Consider the following 10,481-nt stretch of genomic DNA (forward strand, 5'->3'; position numbering starts at 1 on the left):
ATGAAAATGATGATAGCTATCCCCATTTAGCTTAATAAGTTGATTTACAAGCTATGATAAAACGATTTGCTTTATGACAACATCTTTTTTAACATAGTTTATTTTTTTTTATAAAAGATAAATACAAAATTGTACAAAATTATTTTAATAATTACAGTATTCCAATATTTCCCATTGGTAAAAAAAATACTTTGGGACTCTTGGGGCCCCGGGACCCTTCTAGCTGGAGGGGGGGGGGGGGCTGAGAACAGGGATCCCAAGATCCTGAAAACCCAAATTAAAAAAAATTTTACAAGAAATAGTCTGTTTCATTCTTCTTCATTGTTTTTATCTATTTGTCGTTTGAGAATTCTGCTCATCTATGCTTCCTTTGCATTTTAACAACATCATATCAACAAAAGATCGCTTAAACAATATCTTCTTAGTCCACAGCGCTATGGTTCTCATTGTATATCTAGAAATATTTAATACATGGTTACCCAAAAAGGATGAGATTGTAAAGACGACCCATGAAACTTATAAAAAAATATACAATTGCAGAGAGTCCTAAATATATGTAAATGGACAGTATAAATTTTGTACAGTGTACAGTAGTCTCTGAGCCCAAAACTTAAGACAGGGTATCGTTGTTAAAACCAGTTCTAAAACCCGGGTTTTATGAACGGGGTTAGGGAGTTTTGTGAAAATAAATATTTTTGTTATGAAATATTATATAATTCAGTTTGTTTATGTTTTCCATTTTTTTCGAATCTCTTAAAACAAAATCTACACAAGTGTTAAGACCCCAAAAAGGAAACTCAGGAGTCTCGTTCAATGATACTCTTTTAAATTTCAGGCTCTGAGCACAAAATTTAAAAGGGTATCGTTGAACGAAACTCCTGAACTTCCTTTTTGGGGACTAATATTTGTGTGGATTTTGATTTGAGAGATTCGAAAAAAATGGAGAATATGAAGAAACTAATTTAAATAATTTTCTTAACAAAAATATTGATATCCACAAAACTGCCTAACCCCATTCGTGAAACCCGGGTTTCAAAACCGGTTTTCATAACAATACCCTGTCTTAAGTTTTGGGCTCTGAAGTATAATAATTTGTGGCCGTTGGTAACCCTGTATATGTATCTATATGTGTTTATTTCACCTCTAATAAAGGATATCTATAAACTTTGTAAATTGTAACTTGAAACTTGAATTCAACTCTAATCTGGCAGATTCTATACGTTATACTTACAGTAAACACCTATCCATACATCTAGTTGGATATCATATTTCCTATAGTTAATATATATCAATAAATCTTACTACAGTACACAGTACACATATGTACTGTGTGCATCAGTAATGTACAGCAATTGTCCACTCCAGGTTCTAAAGTAAAATTGTACTGTAGCACATGGTACATGTTTGAAAACATATCTTACCGAATATGTGCAACCATAGTGTACGTGTACAATTGTACATTATTAAAGTACTTTTTTATTTCCATGGAGGGGAGATGGCGAAGTCCTAACAGCCCNAGTTTGATGCATTATTATACCAATTTTACTTATATAGTTTGATGCATTATTATACCAATTTTACTTATTTAATTTGATGCATTATTATACCAATTTTATTTAAATAGTTTGATGTATTATTATACCAATTTTACTGATATAGTTTGATGTATTATTATACCAATTTTACTTATATAGTTTGATGCATTATTATACCAATTTTACTTTTATATTTTGATGCATTATTATTCCAATTTTACTTATATAGTTTGATGTATTATTATTCCCATTTTATTTATATAGTTTGATGCATTATTATACCTATTTTTTACGAAAAACTAAAATATGTTTCCTCTTCTTTGGGCATTTCTCTTTTTTTTGGGAGTAAAAAAAAACACAACTGTTGTACCCATCAGCGATAAAAAATTATACTGTTTCCAAATTTTATTCTCATTTATGATTTTACCGGTCATTGATGTTTAGTTTGGCCCCGTCGGTAGATAAACATGGCCGCAAAAATGTGGTATTGAAGATACGTAAATATTTAATGCGTAATTTTCATTATATCGGAAAGCTCTCCTAAACGTTGAGAAATATGCAATAAGGGTGCTACATTTTTCTAAAATTATTTTTAAGATAAAAAGTGTTAGTAATGAAAATTCTAGGATATGTTAACAAAGGGTATTTTTCACAGAAATTAAAAATGGCCGTTGAAAATGGGGTTTATAATTATAAAAACATGCTAGTGTGAAGTGCATGAGCGTGAATGTGAGTTTGTGTGTGTGTGAGGATACGGCCTCAGGTTTGGTTTGGTTTGGTTTAGAGTCTGGTCTCGATGGTTCGGAGGTTTGAGTAGAAGAATAATAACAGCTGGTTTATATACAGTTCTTTCTCAGACTCCGGTACAATCACACAACTCAACTCAACCCGTCTTACAGATTCAGCATTCAAACTAAACTTATTTTATTATACGATATTTTAATACTAGTGTGCAAAATAAGATTACTGATAGATTTAATGCTAAACTTGTTTGCAGTGATTTAGTTTGAAAACATTGGAGTTGGCAGAAGAGTACTTAAACAATAAACTTCATGTTGACATTTTTATTAATCCAACCTTTCGGTTGAAATCATGAATAACTTATTATTCGGAGAAAAAATTTAAATCACACGGAAAAAAACACATAAATAGTAAACAGTTTTTTTTAACAGTTTTAGCATTTCTGGTACCCTTTAAATTTTATAAAAAAAAACGAGTTATCCCTCTTTTTACCTTTGAAAATTGATTATTTTCAGTTGTAGTTCACTGTTAAAACTTATTTTTGAAGGAAAGGAAGATCATTTTCAGAATTAAACTCTTGTTTAGACAGAAAACCCATGTTGTCTGACTTATTGTTGCTCGATCAGATAAAGTTTGAAAAGTACCGCTGTGAATTGATCAGATAAAGTTTGAAAAGAACCGCTGTGAATCGATCAGATATAGTTTGAAAAGTACCGCTGTGGATCGATCAGATATAGTTTGAAAAGTACCGCTGTGAATCGATCAGATAAAGTTTGAAAAGTACCGCTGTGAATGGATCAGATAAAGTTTGAAAAGTACCGCTGTGAATCGGGACGTCACTTTATAAACTTAGGATCACTTAAAATAAGTTTTCTTTAAAGATTTGAACTTTTCATTTCATTAAAATAAATTCACAACCAAATGAAACTATTTATTTATCAAAATTAAAAATTGCATTTTTACTTTTTAATTTCCCGCTTTCTAATTGGTGCACATTCCTTAAAAATTCTAAACTAATTAAAGGTATTATTTTAAGATTAAATTATATTCCTGAAAACTTTTTTTACGCTCTTGATTACTCTCAACATTAGTATTTATATAAATATGCTTCTACCTATACCTAGCTGAATCTGCCAAACATGACTCTGTCCTGAAACAAGAAAGATGTCTGCCAACAATTCCTTCATATGAATAAGTTTTCTTTCAATATAACTTGACGACAGTAACTTCTAGAAAACGGAACAAGCTCCAACCTTCTCAGATCTTAGCCCCCCCCCCCCCAGAGATGGACTTTGTTTTCCCTTTCTTAATATTTAAGGTTTAACCCCATTTTAATAAATTGATTTGATAAGAAAATGTCAAAGTAAATGTTAAACAATTTGAAAAAGCACTTTTTAGAAAATTCCATTTTTTACAAATAGTAAATATCTTGGATTCTTGTAAAGCCTCATAAAGTTACAAAAAAAATTCAATTTTAAAAACGAAGGTCATCTTTAGTTCCCTCTCAAGGGTTTAATCTAATCCGTTTATTTAACCCTTCTTAACCCCGGTTTCTAACCATCTTTAGTCTTTTGTTGGCCAAGGATTTGGGATTCTACCAATCAAGAACAGAAATTTCTGTTTCCCCTTTGAACTGAATTGGAATTTTCATCTAATAAGATATGCTCTTGAATCCAAAAGGCATGCTTTAAATCTTAAACCATTGAAACCCGAGCTAATCTCGTTCCTGAAGAACTAAGTCGTTTCCCTTCTCCTTTAATCTGAACTGTGTATTTAATCCTTACATGAGGTTAATCTTCACTTGTTTCCAATTGAGTGAAACAAGAAGGATTTGATCAATAAAATGAGGTCTGACCAACATTTAAACAGTCAGAGCTGGAAACTCTTTTTTGGATACCCTTAATCCCAATCGCTTAATCTAGATATCCACTCTGGACACTTTTGATTTTCTGCTCAATTCTCCCTAATTTTGATATCCCTGATGGATTCCGACGAATGAGAATTCTTTGGAGATAATTGGTTCCGCGCTAAATTGCCCGGCTTCTTCTAACGACTGTTCAGTTTCTGCAAACGACACTCTGAATGGTTGAATTTTAGACATTTTATGATATTAAATAAAGATTAATTTAATTTGGAGATTAGCAATGAGCTAGAAGATCATGCATGGATCTCGATATCCACAGTAAAAGAGTTTCCAGCGTTCCATTTTTCATGTTGACTTTTCTTTTTGGAAATAAAGATTAATAATTGATAAAAGCAGGTCACAATATACTTTGAAAACCGGGCTTTTGGCCGCGGAAAAGAGTAAATAATTCAAAAATATACGTCTACTAAAAACCACCACAGAATAAAATTGACGTGAAGTTCCCTGTGTACATGTGCATATCACGATATGTTTTATGCGTAACAACACTTGTATACATTGCGTGATCGTATGTCTAGGCTTGATTTTGTGGAAATGATTAATTTTAATAAAACGAAAATCAATATAATTTGTTTTCCAATGAAAATAAGTTTTCCGAACCGAAAAAAACTTTGAATAGCCACTAGATTTCTTTAAGCAGAATTTTAAATAATTAATATTTTTCCAAAAAAGATGAATTTTGATAATTTATTCCAAGAACTATGGATGCTTAGCTTATAAGCAGGATGGGATGAATAATTAATGCATTTTAAAGGATAAAAAGGAAAGATGAAGCTGAGAGATATGGACGTGAAGAGTAAAGGGGGGGGGGGTAAGACAAAGAAAAAGGGAAAAATAAATCACGGGAAGGGACGTAAATATGGGGCGTAATTGGGGGTAAGCCCCTCCCCTAGAATCTTGGGGACATATATATCCCCGTTTAGAAACTTGATCTCCATTCTCCATGCCCATGATTACCATTAAGAGAAAAAATGTATACAATTTGTTTGGCGCTTCGTGCAGATAATTTTATTCAATCAACTTGAACAAAGTAACACCGATAAATTTTACTGAAAAATCGATTTTTTAATGAAGAAGCATACTTTCGCTATATGTCAAATTAGGTATAAAGCTGTTCGGGGGGTGAAAAAAATGTTAAAAGATCAAGATTATTAACAATTAAATTTAAAAACGTAAGAAATTTTTTCTCTTTTAAGATAGTGAAATTAACATATATATGTACATAAAAATATAAATGCACAGTGATTGTGATATTTCCAGTTTTTTATGTCAATTTAATAATTGAATATATCATAAAGGTGTCCACTATAAATTGAAAAAAACGCTTTTACTCACTTAGGTTTAAATTAACGCTGGTTGATTGGATTTTGGCAAATTTCATGAGAAACACTAGCTTCAAAGGCAGTCTCTGTGTGCATGTATAAAAATATTTTGTCAAATAAGGCCCTTAACTTTCAGGGGAAAATATGAAATATAATTGGTATTGTAGTTTTGGATGTAGAACCTACCAAAAAATATTCTCATCCACCCTCTTTCATGTCCTTAATCTTCTAAAACACTGCAACAATTTGTTCCCAGGGCACAGGTGGCTGATCATCGCGGATTTTTCATATTGGTGGATTTGCTATTTTATAAACTTTTTAAAAAGTCTCAATTTATAGTGGACAACCTTTACGGTATACATCAAGGAAGGTGTAAAGGAAGCCTTTACATATTTGTTAATCCCAGAAAAAAAATCGGGTACTATCTAATATTATATATCTACTGTTTGCTTTATAATCAAAAGAATATGTACTTTGAACTCTATATCGGAAAGATTATGTACTGTGTACTCTATATCGGAAAGAACATTTACTGTGTACTCTATATCAGAAAGAAAGTTTACTGGGTACACACTATCAGAAAGAATATATACTTTTTGTACTATACTGTACTGTGTACTTTATTTTTGAAAGAATATGTACTGTGTACTCTTTATATCGGAAAGGATGTGTACTGTGTACTCTATATCTGAAAGAATATGTACTGTGTACTCTATATCTGAAAAAATATGTTCTGTGTACTCTATATCTGAAATATTATAACTATGTACTCTATATCTGAAAGAATATGTACTGTGTACTCTATATCTGAAAGAATATGTACTGTGTACTCTGCTGCACTCTAGATCTCAAAGAATATGCATACTGTGTACTCTGTATCTGAAAGATTATTTACTGTGTACTCTAAATCTAAAAGAATATTTACTATGTACTCTAAATCTAAAAGATTATTTACTGTGTACTCTATATCTAAAAGATAATTTACTGTGTACTCTATATCTAAAAGATTATTTACTGTGTACTCTGTATCTAAAAGATAATTTACTGTGTTCTCTATATCTGAAGGATTATTTACTGTGTACTCTGTATCTTAAAGATAATTTACTGTGTACTCTATATCTGAAAAATATGTACTGTGTATATGAATGACCTCCATTTCTAATCTAGGGAGTAGGAGTAGAAGGAGGATTTAATTTATTTCAAAACTTTAATGATCTCACAAACTTTTTTTTTAAATCAAAATATGTTAATGATGATAAACCATGATCTTTAACCCAAAAAACTTTTTTATTTCTTTTAAAAGAAAAAAGAAAAACAAGCAGAAATATGGCATTGACATATTTACATATATGTGCTGCTAGAGCATTTCTATAATTTAAAAGATAAAATAATAATTATTAATTTTAACAGATAAGTTAATTTCCGTCTGAAGTATGTTTTTAAATAAATTAAAATTTTTCATTTTGTTTGATTGTCGTATAGCTGTTCTGTTCGCCGAATAGAGATTGAATATGTATATATAAAATAAAAGAATATTTTCAGATTTTTCAGCGTCAAAAAATGAAATTGAAAAAGGTAAAAGTAAATGTGTTACAATTTACTTATTTCTTTAGTTTATTTTTAAAGACCAATTTGTGAAGCAGATTATAAAAATGGGTTTTCTTTATAGAATGCTGGTATTTTGGTATATATGTAGGAATTTTCATTGTTTTCTTTAATTTACAAACTTATTTAAGCAGGCCCAGGTGAAAACCAGCTCTTTACAAAGGAATGTTTAATAAAAAATTCGGTTGATTCTAAATTCTTAATTTCAAAATGAAGTGCCGAAAAACTTGATTGTTTAGGCCGTTTTTAAAGTCTTTGAGTATAGTTACGAAAGTGTTATTAATAAAAGAATTTTTATTCAAATGAGCAAAAAGGCATTATATCAAATAAATAAAAACACAAACGTACGCACAAAATTGTAGTAATAATTTTAGGACTAATTAAGTCTGAAAAAATGTCTTTTTTTAACCAAACATTTATATCAGCGTTTTTGTTTCAGCCGAGTCTTTTTGTTCGTCTTCAAAACTTGGGAAAAATACTTTGGACCTAGGTAGGTTAAACTTATCTTTAAAATACTTTGAACCTAGGTAGGTTAAACTTATCTTTAAAGGGACTTGAGTCGGAATTCAATTTATTTTCATTTATAGAGAGGCATTTCCGATTCACAACGGTTCCCTTTCTACATTAATCTGAACAAGACATTAGAAAATAATGTAGTTTTCCAACCTTTTTTTCTTTATTAGCACGATACTTTTCAAAGAAACCGCTGCAAATTATTAAAAAATAATTAAAATAAGAAACCACTACAGGCGTTTTCTTAATATATTTACGAGAGACGTGTATGTAAAGAAACTGAGTCTTTTGAGTCAAATTTTTCTAATCCCTATCTCTTTGCAACCTGACATTGAGTAACACAGATATACAGACTAGACAGTCAGAGTATAGATGGATAATTTCTTGTTGTTCTTTGCTTTTAGAGTATTCGTCATTTTTCAATATTTTGAATTTTATTTTTTGTGTGTTATCATTGTGTTGGTATACGCTGATAAGAAAGCATTCCGTAAGCAAACATTTAAACTGCCAGTTCCATATAGCTTACACATATAGTATTACTAGTTATAGCAGTTACAAATATAATTTTTTTATAGTTTACAGGGTTAATAGGTAAAAATCACGAATCAAAAACCCTGCATCTATTTGATTTACTAAACAATGTGCTGAATGTCCGCCATTATTTAATGACTAAACAGCTTAGAATCTCGGGGTTTTTGGTAGTAACCCACTCTACTCGAATACTCGTAGAAAACTTTGTTTTCAAACTATGAATTATCTAAGTTTAAATATCAAATTATAGTGGAGTGTTCAGTTATTTATGGGGTTTTATCAAAACAAATATATAGCATATTGCCGGCAGTACAGTACAGTACGGATAATGGAAAATGTAGATAAATTACAAGATACAAATGTTTTTATTTTCTTTGTATGATATTAATCGTATAAGAGCTCTCATAGTATGAATGATACAACAATGAATATGTATAAATAAAACATTTCTAATTAATACTGATAATATAGAGTATATTGTAACAGATATATTTACCATGTGATAATACTATTATAATTAATACACAGTTCCTAAAGATTGGAGGGGGGGGGGACTTATTTCAGCGGCGCCAAACTAAAGTAAAGATTGAAATTTTATGTTTTTAATCATAACTCCTATTTTGAATTTGCCCTTTTCATACAGTGTTTCCCGGAGATTTTGAGATTTGAAAGAATTTATGAAATGTCGTCTTGACAATTTTTTAATGGGTTTTATAATATTATACGTAAATGTCAGTAATTGCCATAAATAAATAAATAGCCATAAATATGCGGGAACAGCTTAAAAGAGCTCCATTTATAATCATTCAAGTAAAAAACTAAACATCTGCAGCATTCCATTATCGGAAAGTTAAGAATACGACATTTAAAAAAATTCTTTCGATGTCTCTTTATATTTGAAACTAACTTTACTTCTGCGTAAAATCAAAAATAGAAGACCTTCGAGGTCACAAAGTCCTACAAGTTATGTCGGATAAATTTGACCTTCCCCATCTGTGTAGTTTGCAGTGAGCGGAAACATTATTCTTTGTTTCATTTGTTTGATCATTTTCTGGTATGATCTAGTCATATTTTATTTTTTTTGAGGACATAGCCATCACCCCAAAAGATTGTGATTAGGGGATTTTAAGCCGGAACAATATTGTTGATTTTTAATTCTTAATTAGGTCTTTTGATCAACTTTTTGCCACCTGAAGCTTCATTTTTACGTAATATTGCACGATATTTTTAGGGTAACAAAAATTAATTGGAGGGAAAAGATTTAATATTTTTTCATATTTGATTGCATGTGCATTGTTTTGTCTAATAATCAAAGAACACATCCAGAGAAAGTTTAAAATCAAAGGTTTATAACATAACGTAGCAAAGCTATAGGAATTAAAAATTATAGAGTTTGAGTAATCAGTTAAAATGGAAATTGAACATGGAGAGGGAACCAAGTGGCAAATGAAAGGAATACTCGTATTTGTTTTTAATAGTTCAGAGGGATCAAAAACAATGTTCAAATATTCTAAATTTTAAAGCATGGTATGATTATTTTAATAAAGAGTTTTTATTTAAACACAAAAATAAATACAAGAAAAATAATAGTCAAATCTAAATTTAACATGAAATGGAGAGTACAATGCGAGAAGCATTTTTTGGTTGTTTACATTTTATCACACATATATAGAATTTTACTGTAATTTTGTTCAATAAAAGTTTGAAAGAGAAAAATAATATTTTTACCCTCTTAATAGCCTCAATCTATTGATTTCCATTAGAGCAAGGAAACTACTCATTAAGCATCATAAATCTGGGAGAATAATAGAAAACAACATTAAAAACAGTTTCTACATTTCCTGAGTTCCTACACACGGTTTCTTTCCTATTAATATATTATGTATATAATTCATACATCTTTTCATATTTGGTTTAACTGTCCTTAATAGTGTTTTAGTATTTTTAATACAAGAATACAAATATAATAGAGGAATTAATTATTTCAAGCCATGAAATTTTATAAAATCAAAAAAATGTGTGGGGGGAGGGGGGTAGAAACAAATCTTTTTTCGTAAATCTTTTTTTAATTGCAATGGCATTTAGAACAATTAATACATACCCTGTATATGTAAAAAATGTATAAACATTTATCTTTTGTAACAAATATTTTAGTTTTAGACTGAAGTCTGTGACATGAGATGATACAATTTGAAAAAATGGTATTTCCTACTTAACATCACAGGTTTTAAAATAATAATAATAATGACAAAAACTATAAAAATGTTGATGATGTTGACGATGATGTTAATGATATTAATAATAAGAATG

The 10,481-nt window shown here is 29.9% G+C and overlaps 1 long non-coding RNA gene across 1 annotated transcript; it reads left to right on the forward strand.

Moving 5' to 3' along the window:
- The first annotated feature begins 7,071 nt into the window (after positions 1-7,071).
- On the forward strand, positions 7,072-10,396 carry LOC111707211 (uncharacterized). The gene is made up of 3 exons (XR_002766393.1): positions 7,072-7,097; positions 7,567-7,617; positions 10,326-10,396. It is a non-coding gene; the product is annotated as an uncharacterized LOC111707211 (long non-coding RNA).
- The last annotated feature ends 85 nt before the right edge of the window (positions 10,397-10,481 follow it).

The sequence above is a fragment of the Eurytemora carolleeae genome, unplaced genomic scaffold (genome assembly GCF_000591075.1).
Source record: "Eurytemora carolleeae unplaced genomic scaffold, Eaff_2.0 scaffold768, whole genome shotgun sequence".
Taxonomy (NCBI): Eukaryota; Metazoa; Arthropoda; class Copepoda; order Calanoida; family Temoridae; genus Eurytemora; species Eurytemora carolleeae.